General features: G+C 45.0%; 1 protein-coding gene across 7 annotated transcripts in view; it reads left to right on the forward strand.

The window, feature by feature from the left end:
• rasgrp3 (RAS guanyl releasing protein 3 (calcium and DAG-regulated)) overlaps nucleotides 1–12,500 on the forward strand; it is a 38,209-nt gene that overhangs the window by 3,182 nt on the left and 22,527 nt on the right. The window contains exons 1-2 of one of the 7 annotated variants that reach the window (XM_042066791.1): nucleotides 3,294–4,112; nucleotides 6,064–6,175. The exons of 3 other annotated variants lie outside the window; for them this stretch is intronic. The gene's annotated coding sequence lies outside the window, so the exon portion shown is untranslated. Of the gene's footprint in view, nucleotides 1–3,293; nucleotides 4,113–6,063; nucleotides 6,176–9,024; nucleotides 9,158–12,500 lie in introns of those variants that run through there. 3 more of the 7 variants (XM_042066792.1, XM_042066790.1, XM_042066788.1) reach the window with 3 other exon arrangements.

Below are 12,500 nucleotides of genomic sequence, written 5' to 3' on the forward strand. Positions count from 1 at the left end.
CTCTTCTTCTATCCTCTGAGATTACTGTGTTTTAAAGACTTCTGGTCAATGCATCTGTTTAGGACAGGAGAGCTAACTCTAAACAGCCACAGCAACAAAGATGAATGACTGAAGAAAGCATCAAAAGCTTGTGGTTTGTCTGGTTATGCTGCTGATCGGATCATAAACGGCCACAGTAATGAAGAGAAATGACTGCAGAACTTCAGAACTTGTCGGTGTTTGTTGGCAGACCCAGAACCCATCATGAGTGTGGAGGGGAGTGGGTTTGGGATGCCAGATACCACTGTTGAGACTTCTGGAGGTGTCATGGTAACCTGGTTATAAAGTAAAGTTTATAGAATTTGGGGAATCACGATTGGGAAACGTTTCCAACACTAGCATGGTGACGGCTGTAAACTTTGCATTCACTTTGAAATCATTGGTCCAGCCTAAACAATCACATTGAACAGGGATTCCTAACGTTACTTCCTACTTTGCCTAAACTTTACAAACTGACAATAAACATCTTTGGTAGTCAAAAAACAATGTATGTAGACTTACATTTGTTGTGAATAAATTTACACATTCTTCCGACTGGAATTTTTGATGTTTGCGGGGGTTGCTACTATCGCTGATTGGCCTGACGTTTTTGGGGTCTGATGGAAATGTTAGTGAATTATGGTGTTCCAGACTAATATCTCCCTGAAAGGATATATAGGTGGGCATGGCCAGGCTAGTGTTGTGGGCCTAATTCAATGAAACACCCATGAAGGAAGATGCCTGCTTAATAACCCCAATTAAATGCTCTTAAAGGCTGTTCTGTTGGTGATGTTTTTTGCCCAAACTTCCTTTGCCCTGTGAACTTCCCTACCTATAGCACTAGGAATTTAACATGTTTTCCTGTGTTTATTTGAAATATAAGGAATAAGGGACCTTATGTTACATGATGAAAGGGCTGTATGTGGTATATCTTTATCTTCCACCAAGGGTAGTGGAGGAGACAGTAGACACTTAAAGCTGACAGCATGCACTGATGCCTAAGTGAGAAAGAGAGAGAGAGAGGGAAGAGAGAGAGAGATCCTCATTGAGACAACAAGACACCACGTTGTAGTTGTTTATGTTGTGCATTTATAGATGAAAGCTTCCATTCAATATCTAAGAAAGGTTCAACTTCCAGCATTTGTAATGAGTTAAGAACAGGAGAGTGCTACACATGTGCGTGTATTCAATATGTTGCATTGGGCTTGATGGCAGTAAAGGAGGGTGAAGGGTGACTCAAGTTTCAAACTCTTTTCAAAACTGTCCTAGTTTTAGCTTAGTTTGATTTTGCACAAGCTGCCTTGTTATTTAAGTCTTATGCAGTTTGAGATGGAAATAAAAATAATATCTTTCAGGAAACTTGTGTAAGTGAACGGACTGAATGAGGCTATTTGTCGGTTTATCTGGAGCAAGACACTGTGGTTCTCCTGACTGCTGGCTGTAGCCACAGTATATGGAATGTTTGGGATGTTCAAGGAAGAACAAGGACTGAAAAAAGCTGTTATTATGTAACAAGAAAACAGATTTAGAAATTGCTCATAAATATTACACTAAAGGTCCAGTTCTTTCGAGTGTAGGGTTGCACTTCGATATACCAGTTCATATCTGTTTTACATAAAACACAGTTTTATGAAGTTATTCCATTACTTGCTCTGATTTTAAGGGACTTCTGGGGACTGTGAGAGGGGAAATTTAGATATAAGGGCAAAAAAAACACCCACTGAACCACTGCAGTAATTTATAGGGAATTGAGTTCCTTGAGTGTCCCTCTGGTTGTAGTCTGGGCTGACTAGAGTCAGGGGAGTCTAGGAAGACAATAGCGTGGAGCTGAGGGGCGTCACTGGCTCACGGGCCTCTGGGTCGGACGTCTATTGTTGGCTTTCTTTACTCTTTTACTCCGCTTCACACACTGCACTTGGTCATTGTTTTTGTTTGAAGGGTTTTTAGTCTCTTTACAAGACAAAACAATGTCATGCCACATCACACCGGTGTGTGTGTGTGTGTGTGTGTGTGTGTGTGTGCTTGTGGTGCATATATGTGTGTGAGTGTGTGAGCGTGTGCTTGTGATACTTGTGTGTGTGTGTGTGTGTGTGTGTGTGTGTGTGTGTGTGTGTGTGTGTGTGTGTTTGTGTGCTTGTGGTGCCTGTGTGTGGGTGGGTGTGTCACAGACCGAAGTGCGGATGGCCTCCACTTGGCAGCTGTGAGGTCACTACTGTCCTTGTCACTGAGGACAGCCTGGCCTGCGAGCGTGGCCAGCAAGTTGATTGGGCGCCAGTTGCCGAGGGACACAGTTATCTCCCTCTGAGGATGGCCGACGGACGTCACCAGGGGTCGTGTTTTTGTCTGGCTGCGTTGTTTTCTCTCCAAGTTTCCGGTGCCTTCCATAATTAAGGCTGCTGTTGGGATGGTGGCCATGTTGACAATCAATCACTGCGGAGGCATAATGGCAGGGGGCTGCTGTTGTTTGTCCCAAAACCTCCCCACCAGTTCTCAGAAAGACGTGACGGTGCAGCACTTATTAATATAATGTTGCTAAGTAGATTCACTGCACTGCATCGTGACTTGTGTATGTCACTTTCTCTTGCATATTGATTGGCCGCTGATATGTATGCCAGGATGAAGGTATAGCAGTCGGAGCTGACTCTGAGAGATAATTGAGCTTGTGTCATCGTCTTTGTCTTGTCCCGCGGCTGTTGTGCTCAAGGTTAGCCTGGGAGAAAGGAGACGCGTGGGGAATCGCTCTCGTCCACAGTTTCAGCCCTCTCTCACTCCTCTCCTTTCTCTCTCTGTCAAAGTGACTTGTGAGTCAGGATGCACTCAGAGAGCATAGATTTGACAAAACCCTGGCTTGTCCGAGGTTCTCACTCTCTCTCTCTTTCTCTCTCTCTCTCTCTCTCTCTCACTCTCTCTCTCTCTGTCTCTCTGTGTCATGCTGTGGATCACAACAGCTGCTTAAAAAACAACCTGGTGTGATGAGACACTGATGAGATAGAAAAAGAAAGAGATAGACAGAGAGATATAATGTGTATGAAAGAGAGAGAGAGTAGGAGTGGAGGGAAGGATTAAGAGAGGCACACATATGTTAGGATCCCACACACACACACACACACACATGCCTACAGCACACACACATATACACACACACAATCAGGACAAAACATTGCCCTCCTTCCACAAACACACCACACACACAGACTCTCTCTCTCACACACACACACACACACACACACACACACACACACACACACACACACTCACACACATACACACACACAAACACACACACACACGCACGCACGCACGCACACACACACGCACACACAATAAGCTCAACTTATTGTGATACGTTTCCTGTTAGCTCTTTTCCAGTTTACCTTGCGTGGGCCCTAAATTTAGCCGCGCTGAGGGAAATGGTCTGGTGGGGGCAGGAAAACTAAGTTGGGAAAGAATGGGAGGAAGTCTCCTTGCCATTTAGACAAACAATCCCCCTCTCTGGCCTGAGAGAGGTGCTGTCCTGGGCCTTGCTGTGGCCGGGCTTGGCTGGACTGTGCTGACCAGTGGGCTGGAGGCTCTATAGGCTCTGGGCAGTGGGCTGGGTTAGGCAGTGCTAAGCTGGGATGGGTTGGACTACGCTGAGCTAGGCTGGGTTGAGTTGTATTGGTCAGCGAGTTACTACACACACACACACACACACAGTGGCAGTGAGGCTGGGACAATGGAAGTGGGTCAACCACTGCGCCGACAGACCTGAACAAGACAGTGGGATTTTTGTTCTCTATTTTGTCTTTTTCTTTTTTGGTGTGTGTGAGTTTGGTGCAGTCTGTCTGCTCTGTGGTGTGTGTGTGTGTGTGGAGGGGATCCAGAGAGAGAGTGAGAGAGAGAGAGAGAACAAAAAGAAAAACAAGAGGGACACAGATAGAGGATTCCCTGTGGACGTAGACAGACGAGTTGGACCCAGGTGGAAGCCATCCCCGGTCCCCGCCGTCCTCTTTCTCCCCCCACCCCCGAGGCTGAGGTGTCCCGCTGGGGGAGAGCTGTGGCTGTGAGAGGGGTGCTGGAGGAGCACCCAGGACGGAGCCCTTTTCCCCCCTGAGGTAGGTGCTCTGGGGACTCAGTCAGTGTCAGCTGGAGGCGGGGATGGGTGGGGGGGGGGGGTAGAGACACAGGCATCATTTGAAATCACATAAAGCTGTCTTCATGTGTGGCGGTGCACCTTGTTGAGTGACCTGCAGTTTTTGGCTGAGGAAGCAGAAATTCAAACTCAAAAGGGCACTGGTTCCCGAGAGGAGAAGCTCACGTTGTGGTTCCTCATATGTGCAGAACAATGCTGCACTGTACGCGTGCGATTTCCTCATTTCAGTACAACTATGCTGGATGATAAAGAGAGGAAACAACTCTACCTGTGCCTGCCTACTTTATAGGAGTGCAGAGCACTGTTTAGTAAGTCTGTTTTGTACTTCCTCTCTGTCTGAATGACCAGAGCAGTCTTATCTGTGTGTACGTGTGACTGAAAGAAGAGTGGACTAAGCTGGACTATAACCACAGACTGTAAGAGCAGGACGCAGTGTGTGTGAGTGGGGACTGAAGCCTTGGATCGAGGGGGCATGTTGTGTGTATGTGTGTGTGTGTGAGTGTGTGTGTGAGTGTGAGTGTGTGAGTGTTTGTGTGTGTGTGTGTGTGTCTGTGTGTGTGTGTGTGTGTGTGTGTGTGTGTGTGTGTGTGTGTGTGTGTGTGTGTGTGTGTGGTGGTGGTGGTGCAGGGATGAGGGGGTGAAGTTGTCATAAGATAAGAGGAGGCTTGCTTCATTGAAATTCCATCCATCTACTATCCTGCATCTCTCAGCCTTCACATACCTGTAAGAGAAAGAGAGAGAGAGAAAGAGAGACAGAGAGAGAGATAAAGAGAGAGAGGGAGAGAGAGAGAGACATAGAGACTGAGGGGAGAGTGATGCCTCTCCTCTCCAGCAGATGCTGATTAATTCACAATGTGAGAGGCACATTTTAACAAATTACCCCTCCACACACACACACACTCCACACACACACACACACACACACACAGACACACACACACACACACACACACACACACACACACACATAGACACACAGTCACCATTCCCTTTTCCCATTTAACCCATCCACCTACACACACACGCTTTCAAAAGTACTTGGGCTAAAATGTTATCCTACAAAAATTTGCATATATTGTTAAGCACTACACACACACACACACACACACACACACACACACACACACACACACACACACACACACACACACACACACACACACCATCTGATCATGAAGAGTAACATATTAATCAATTCCATAAATCCAGGTTATATATTCATCTAAAGCAGGCACCTCTTGTCAGAGTGATAAAATATGTCTTTGCCAGTAATTTGATTCATTCAGCAATCAATTTCTCCACTGGCATAGAAGAGCTATGATACATGTGTCTGACTACTTGCTGCCAGGGATGTTTTCGAGAGAGTTATTGATTCACTGTGCTACCATCTCTCAGCATGGGATGGAGGACTTAAAGAACCTTCATGTGCAACAGGGTGTGTGTATGTGTGTGTGTGGGGGGGGGGAGGGGGGGGGGGGGTAATGAGTGACAGTGGCTTTGAACAAAGACAGACGTGAAACATTATCAACAGGGACAGGGCAATCTGTCCTTTACAAACTCAAAGCATTTATGAGGTAACTGAGACCCACTGATGGAGACCGATATCTCTGTTTATGTATAAGATGGAGAAAATATATTTGGTTGAAGGGATAGATAGAGAGTGAGAGAGAGAGAGAGAGGGAAAGAGAGAGAGAGAGATTGAAAGAAATACTGTCAGTTGACTTCAGTTGATGGTCCCCTGATAAAAATGATTGCAGTCTTCCATCTAAGCAGTTGTTGAAATATTCATTTGAAAGAAACTGTCCACATGGAAAACAGGTTTTCTGCATTATGTCATGAAAAATACATGTCTGCTCTGCAGGAGATGTGGTATGTTTCTACATACACCTCAGATTGCTTACATGTGATTCCAGACGATTTCCTCTCATCGGCTCACAACAGTACCAGCTTCTCTTGGCCCTCTTTGATGACCTGCACACTTGACCAGTGTGCAGAAACTATGCTACATTTCCCTGAGATCTTACAGTAAGGACCTTAAAAGGCATTGCTCTGTTTATACATAAGCATTAATTGAAATAATCTGAAAAGCATTAACTATAGCAAATGAATACTGCTTTTTGTTTGTCAGTGCTGAAGTTACTAGCTTGTTTGAATAGGCTAATCTATTACCTGTAAATAATCTTAAAGGCAGCATAATCTATTGCTGGTAAAGGCCCAAAGTATAATGGGTAAGTGATGTTCATTTGGGTTAGTTTGATGTGATATTGAGCAAGTGAAGGAGAGGAAGGCTGTGTTTCAGCCATGGATGTGTGATTTTGAGTTGACAGCGTGATAATAAGTTTGAGTGGACAGGTAATGTTTTTATTGATCTTGGTGTTCCACTTCCTCAGGGAGACAGAGTCTCATGCAGGGCTGCACAAGTGTGCTGCAGATTTACACACGTGCCGTTCGAGTGTGTGTGTGTGTGTGTGTGTGTGTGTGTGTCTCTCTCTCTCTCTCTCTCTCTCTCTCTCTCTCTCTCTCTCTCTCTCTCTCTCTCTCTCTCTCTCTCTCTCTAACACACACACACACATACACATGTACACACATCCAATGCCCAGTGAGTTTATGCCACACTGGAAAAAATGTGGTGCTGATGTGTGTGTGTGTGTGTGTGTGTGTGTGTGTGTGTGTGTGTGTGTGTGTGTGTGTGTGTGTGTGTGTGAGTGTGTATGAATGCACGTCTGTGCTATAAATACTACCTTTGACATAACATATGCTGGGCTTGACTGCACCTTCCTTTTCTACAGGCATGTGTTCTGAGCTCTTTTCAGCATAGTCCCTTTATCAGCCATGAGTGAGGCCACCATGTGAGGCCATGAGAGCTGTAGGTTTACAACAGCATCTGAGGGGACGCGTGTGATAGCCCACTGAAGAGCTTTCACCACAGTGGCTATTTCAAGTGCTGTTCCCAGTTTGCTTTGCTTTCATGCGATATTTTAAAGCAGTGAGCCACGCTAAGAGGCTGCCGATGACTCCAGCACCTTTTTTTGACATGGCCATTCAGATGGGGTCCCTCACCGACGTCCAGTAGTGTGTGTGTGTGCCTGCCGACGTCCGGTAGTGTGTGTGTGCCTGCCGCCGGCACACATGTCTTCTCGCCATGACAGCGACAACCCTGCTAGACAAGAGAGAGAGACTGAGGGGAGAGAGAGAGAGAGAGAGAGGGGAGAGAGAGATGGAGGGGAGAGAGAGAGAGGAGAGAGAGAGGAGAGAGAGAGTGGGATAGAGAGGAGAGAGAGAGACGGAAGGAAGAGGAGGGGCAGAGGGGAGAGAGAGAGAAAGAGGCGAGAGAGAGAGATAGAGAGAGAGACACACACTAGAGTTGATTCTTCACTGCTGTGTAGGGGAGAGAGACAAAGCAATGGCCTCTGTTTGGGTTGGACCGGAGAGAGTGGAGTGTTGCCCATGTGTGCTTTTGTTTTCCTTAGACATGCCAGGCTAGAAGACGCGATGTAGACAGATAAAGAATTTTTTGGGAAAGACCAACATCGGCTGTCTGAGCAGTTTTTTTCCTGGTCAGACAGGCGTCAGGACATCGTTTTTATAATGAGACAATTATTTGCGTCAACGGCATAATCTTGGGGATTACACACTTTCCTGGTATTGCCTTTCCTCTTATTTCCAAAGTACATGAAATAATCATGAAATTGCAATTATCATTTTATTATCACCTCGTAATAACCAAAGCAATCAATAATAATCAGGCAAAATAGAGCATGAAACATCACAAGGTGTTGTGTGGCATATACAGTTGTGCAGTCGGGGCAGTCGTGGCCTACTGGTTAGGGCATCGGGCTTGGAACAGAAGGGTTGCCGGTTTTATCCCAGGAAACGGCTGAAGTGCCCTTGAGCAAGGCACCTAACCCCTCACTGCTCCCCGAACACCGCTGTTGCAAGGCAGCTCACTGCTCGGGGTTAGTGTGTGCTTCACCTCACTGTGTGTTCACTGTGTGCTCTGTGTGTTCACTAACTCACGGATGGGATAAATGCAGAGACCAAATTCCTTGTATACGCAAGTATACTTGGCCTAGAAATCTGATTTACATTTACATTACAAAATATCAGGAGGAATAGTTCTCGACAGGAGCAGTTTTGAAGTCTTCCAAGTCTGTCTGTCTATCAGTGTGATGATTATAAGGGAGACATGACACGTTGGGACGCGCCCTTGTTCGGACATTTTTTCTCCCCCATTCTGGAGTCGTTTACTCTGAGGAGGATGTGAGTCTGTCTTCCCTGTTTTTTTTCTTTTTTCTTTTCGCTTCATGGCATTTGGCTACAGAACACAGCTGCTGCTCCCCTTCTGCCAAAGCCAACAGCTATAACCTTCTTCCAACATCTGCCCCTTCTGCTGTGCTGATCAACAAGCCTTTCTCTTACACACACACACACACACACACACACACACATATACACACGCACACACACACACACACATACACACACACACACACACACACTCTTTCCTCATCTCTTTCTGTCGGCCTGTTTCTCTGTCTCCTCTGTCATCAGACAAAGACTGTGCTTGTGTGTGTGTGTGTGTGTGTGTGTGTGTGTGTGTGTTACTGCACATCTCTATCCCCTTCATTTTGTATGTCTGCAACTATGTATGAACTCATCCTGTCTGGCCTTTGTGCTTGGGTCGAGTACACACACACACAAACACACACACACACACACACACACACACACACATGCATCTGCATGACACAACTGTCATCCCAATTGGTCGGCCTGCCCAGTCACATGGCTGCTGTGTCACAGGGCTGCAGGCCGTGTTTACAAACAGCGCTGGGAGTGCAGGGGGAGGTGTGTGTGTGTGTGTGTGTGTGGAGGAGGACCGTAGGGGTGGGACTGAGAGAGAGAGAGAGAGTACTAGTATCGCTTGGCTGACTCAACCTCAAGCAGCAGCATACTGCTCTCTGGTCGCAGACCAGCCGGATCCTCCTGCACTGATTTCCGATGCGGGTGAGTGGGGCAAAGAAAGAAAAAAATAATCAATCACTTCTATGTTTCTGTGTGTGTGTGTGTGTGTGTGTGTGTGTCTGTGTGTGTGTGTGTGTGTGAGATGAGATGGTCATTTTGCTGCTGTTGTGTTTGACATAGTGTAAGTTCTAAACCGGGTGGTCCTCATTGTGTTTTAGATCGCTAAGTTACGTGTTCAAGAATCAGTGCATTGTATGTGTGTGTGTTTGTGTGTGTGTTTGTGTGTGTGTGTGTTTGTGTGTGTGTGTGTTTGTGTGTGTGTGTGTGTGTGTGTGTGTGTGTGTGTGTGTGTGTGTGTGTTTATTGTACATGAGGCTGTCTAGCAGTACATCATGTCTACCTTTGCGAGGCTGCTCACGCTGGTATGATTGATGGCAGTGTTGCAGACGAGCCGTTATGAGGGATCAGCAGTACAGCAGGCTGCGTCTTGCCGTGAGCCTCTCTCTCCGCACTGTCCATCTGACCTAGCCAGAGACTGGGGGGGGGGGGTGCTGGGGGTTGCTTAAAGGTGTTCGGTGATGGCTGTGTTGACTTTGCTCCTAGTGGGAAGAGAATGCTAGTGTTGAAATTCAGGGAAGGGCCAGTGGGATGTGTTGTGATAGTACTGGAGCTCAGTGGATTCGTCTGGGTGGAATTCAACTGGATATTTGTGCCATGTTGTGACAATGCAGTATCAGTGAAAGTTACATTGGAGAAAATAAACTTTCGAGCTATGGTTGACTGACAATCTTTTCAATTAACACTGTTGTTGGATAAAATAATGGTAGTATATCTCTTGGATATGGATATGGGTGTTGGTATGCCTGACCTGAGTTAGTGACCTTTGAACTCATAGGACTTTTTTATCAGGGACAAGTGCATCACGTCAGCTTTCTATATCTGGCAGCTTTTTGTGTATCACTTACTTAGGCCTACTGTATGCCTACCAATCTAACTGCAGGTGATAGCATGTAATGAGGGCATTATAGTCATCATGGCTACATCAGATTGTGTAGAGTGTGGTATTACTCGGGCACTGTGTTGAAATTCCGGGCAACCAAAAAATGAGCCTAAGCTAGGCACAATGAGGCATTCACTTGCCCAGTGGTCTAGCTAATGAGTTTATTATTGGGCCAGTTCTTTGTGTGCCCCTCTATACCCAAGCCATGCTGTTGGAGGGCAAATCACATGACTGCATGTGGGCCCACAGTATTCTAAACAGGAAGTGAAAAACACTCGCGTGGCAAGGAAAAGGATGCATGGACACAGTTTACGAGTGTGCTTTGCCCTTTAGTCTGTCTGCATGCTTTGATTTCTGTCATAAATGCCAGTAACAATGACTTGGCAGTGTGATGTCACTATAACAAATCAGTCTTTGAAACGTATGATAGCATTCATAGTCTGCCATGTTGGCCTTTTTGTTGGAGTCTTGCTCTGACTTTACACGAGTAGTAGCCTACATATATACGAGCTTGTGTATCACTGATCTCACCCAAATCCTTTACTCTAAGTAGCCTATGTAATGAAGACTGAGAGACTGTAGATTTATATATATAAGGCAGTTCTTTGCTGAAGACCAGTTGTTTCTCCTGAAGTAACAGGCACAGCCTTACATAACTGACTGAAATAAAGTGAGGTAAATGAGATATGCCCTGTTTGCTACACTGATAGATGTTTGCTACACTGATAGATACCCTAGGCAAACAGTGAGTCTGTTCCATGCTGATATTGCACATCTCAGTGGGCATTGTGTACTTTTGAACATGTTAAGGCACCCTTGCTTGTATACATACAGTGCCCTCAACATGTATTGACACCCTGGGTAAAGATAAGTTAATAATCTTTTCATGTTTTATCTCAGTTTCACAATGGAAACTATGATGACAAATCCAACCTTTAAGGGGAGCAAATTTATTCAAACAGGGAATAAAATCTTTATTAGGGAATAAATATATATATATTTTTTATATAAAAATGTCATCAACAAAATGTAACTGATACTAACGTATACTTAACATATTAAATTTCACATCTTTAAAGTGATCAGAGTGCTTATGTACCTTCAAGTAGTAATCCATGATTTCCTGTTTAAGTAAGGTATACAAATGAAGTCACACTAAGGTCAAACACCCTAGTCGTTCTTCAACATGAAAAAGACTAGCCTACACAACTCAACTAAGGGGAATGTGCAATGACCCATATGTAAAACAATATTTGAGAAGTTCTGCCTGAAAAACCTGCCTGAAAAACTCTTGTTTTTCTTGTTCATATACACAGTGATGAGAATGGTAAGAGAGGCACAAATCCCCAAGGATCACTGTAGTAGAGATACTGATACTTAAGTAGCAGCTTGATCTTGGTCACCAAGTCTAAAAACATCATTGGAAGTGACCTCCATGCTAACAGCTTGTTTTAAAAGACATGCCAGGAAAAAGCCTTTCTTGTAAATAAACTACCATTATAAATGGCTGGAGTTGCTAAAAATGCTACTGGAACTGGTCTTGATTTGTATTTGTGTCAGATGAAAAGAAAATGTGTGTTTTGCCAAATATCATTCAAGATGAGTTTGAATGACTACGCTGCCTTATGCCTAAGTATAACATGGTAGACAGTATGTGATGTTCTGGGCCTGTTTTTTATCCTGCGGTCAATGTGGTCCACAGCAAATATCCAGATCGATGTAAAACATGTTTTCATTGTTTTCATTGTGAAATGAATATAAAACACCAAAAGATTAATTGTAATACCCCTGACTGCAGATAACTGTACACAACATTAGAAATTCTTCTTAATTTAATGCAGCTAAAAAAACAATTGTTTGAAGTATAGGAAGTTTACTTCAGAAGTTTGAAGTATCTATCTATCTATCTATCTATCTATCTAAACGAACTTCATAAGTGACATACGTGGGCAGCCTTTCTGTCTGAGCAGATCTCTTTCCTCACGTGGCCATTAGATTGGCCAGAACAGCCAGAACATGTTACAATTCTCCTTGCCCTTGGTCTGACTCTGACTCTGTCGGCTGTTCACGGCAGATTTGCCCAAAATGTTGCCCTTGTATCATCCGCCTGTGCTATCAGCTGATCCTCCTCAGCAGTGAGAATCACCAGGGACTCCTGTAGAAGGAACATGCTAATCATTAGACAACCCTCCCTCCTCTCTTCCTCTCCTCCTCCTCTCCGGCCAAACCAGCTCTGCGCTTATCCCTCGTCGCCTTAGGATGCAGGCAATCTCATTTAGGGGGAAAAAAAAGCAATGTGTGGTGTGCCCTGATGCGTTTGGATGGCTTTGCATGTTTTAGATGCATTTTTAATTCACTTGCTGTTTGTGTTTTCGCATCCTCTGG

The sequence above is a fragment of the Alosa sapidissima genome, chromosome 16 (assembly GCF_018492685.1).
Source record: "Alosa sapidissima isolate fAloSap1 chromosome 16, fAloSap1.pri, whole genome shotgun sequence".
Classification (NCBI taxonomy): Eukaryota; Metazoa; Chordata; class Actinopteri; order Clupeiformes; family Clupeidae; genus Alosa; species Alosa sapidissima.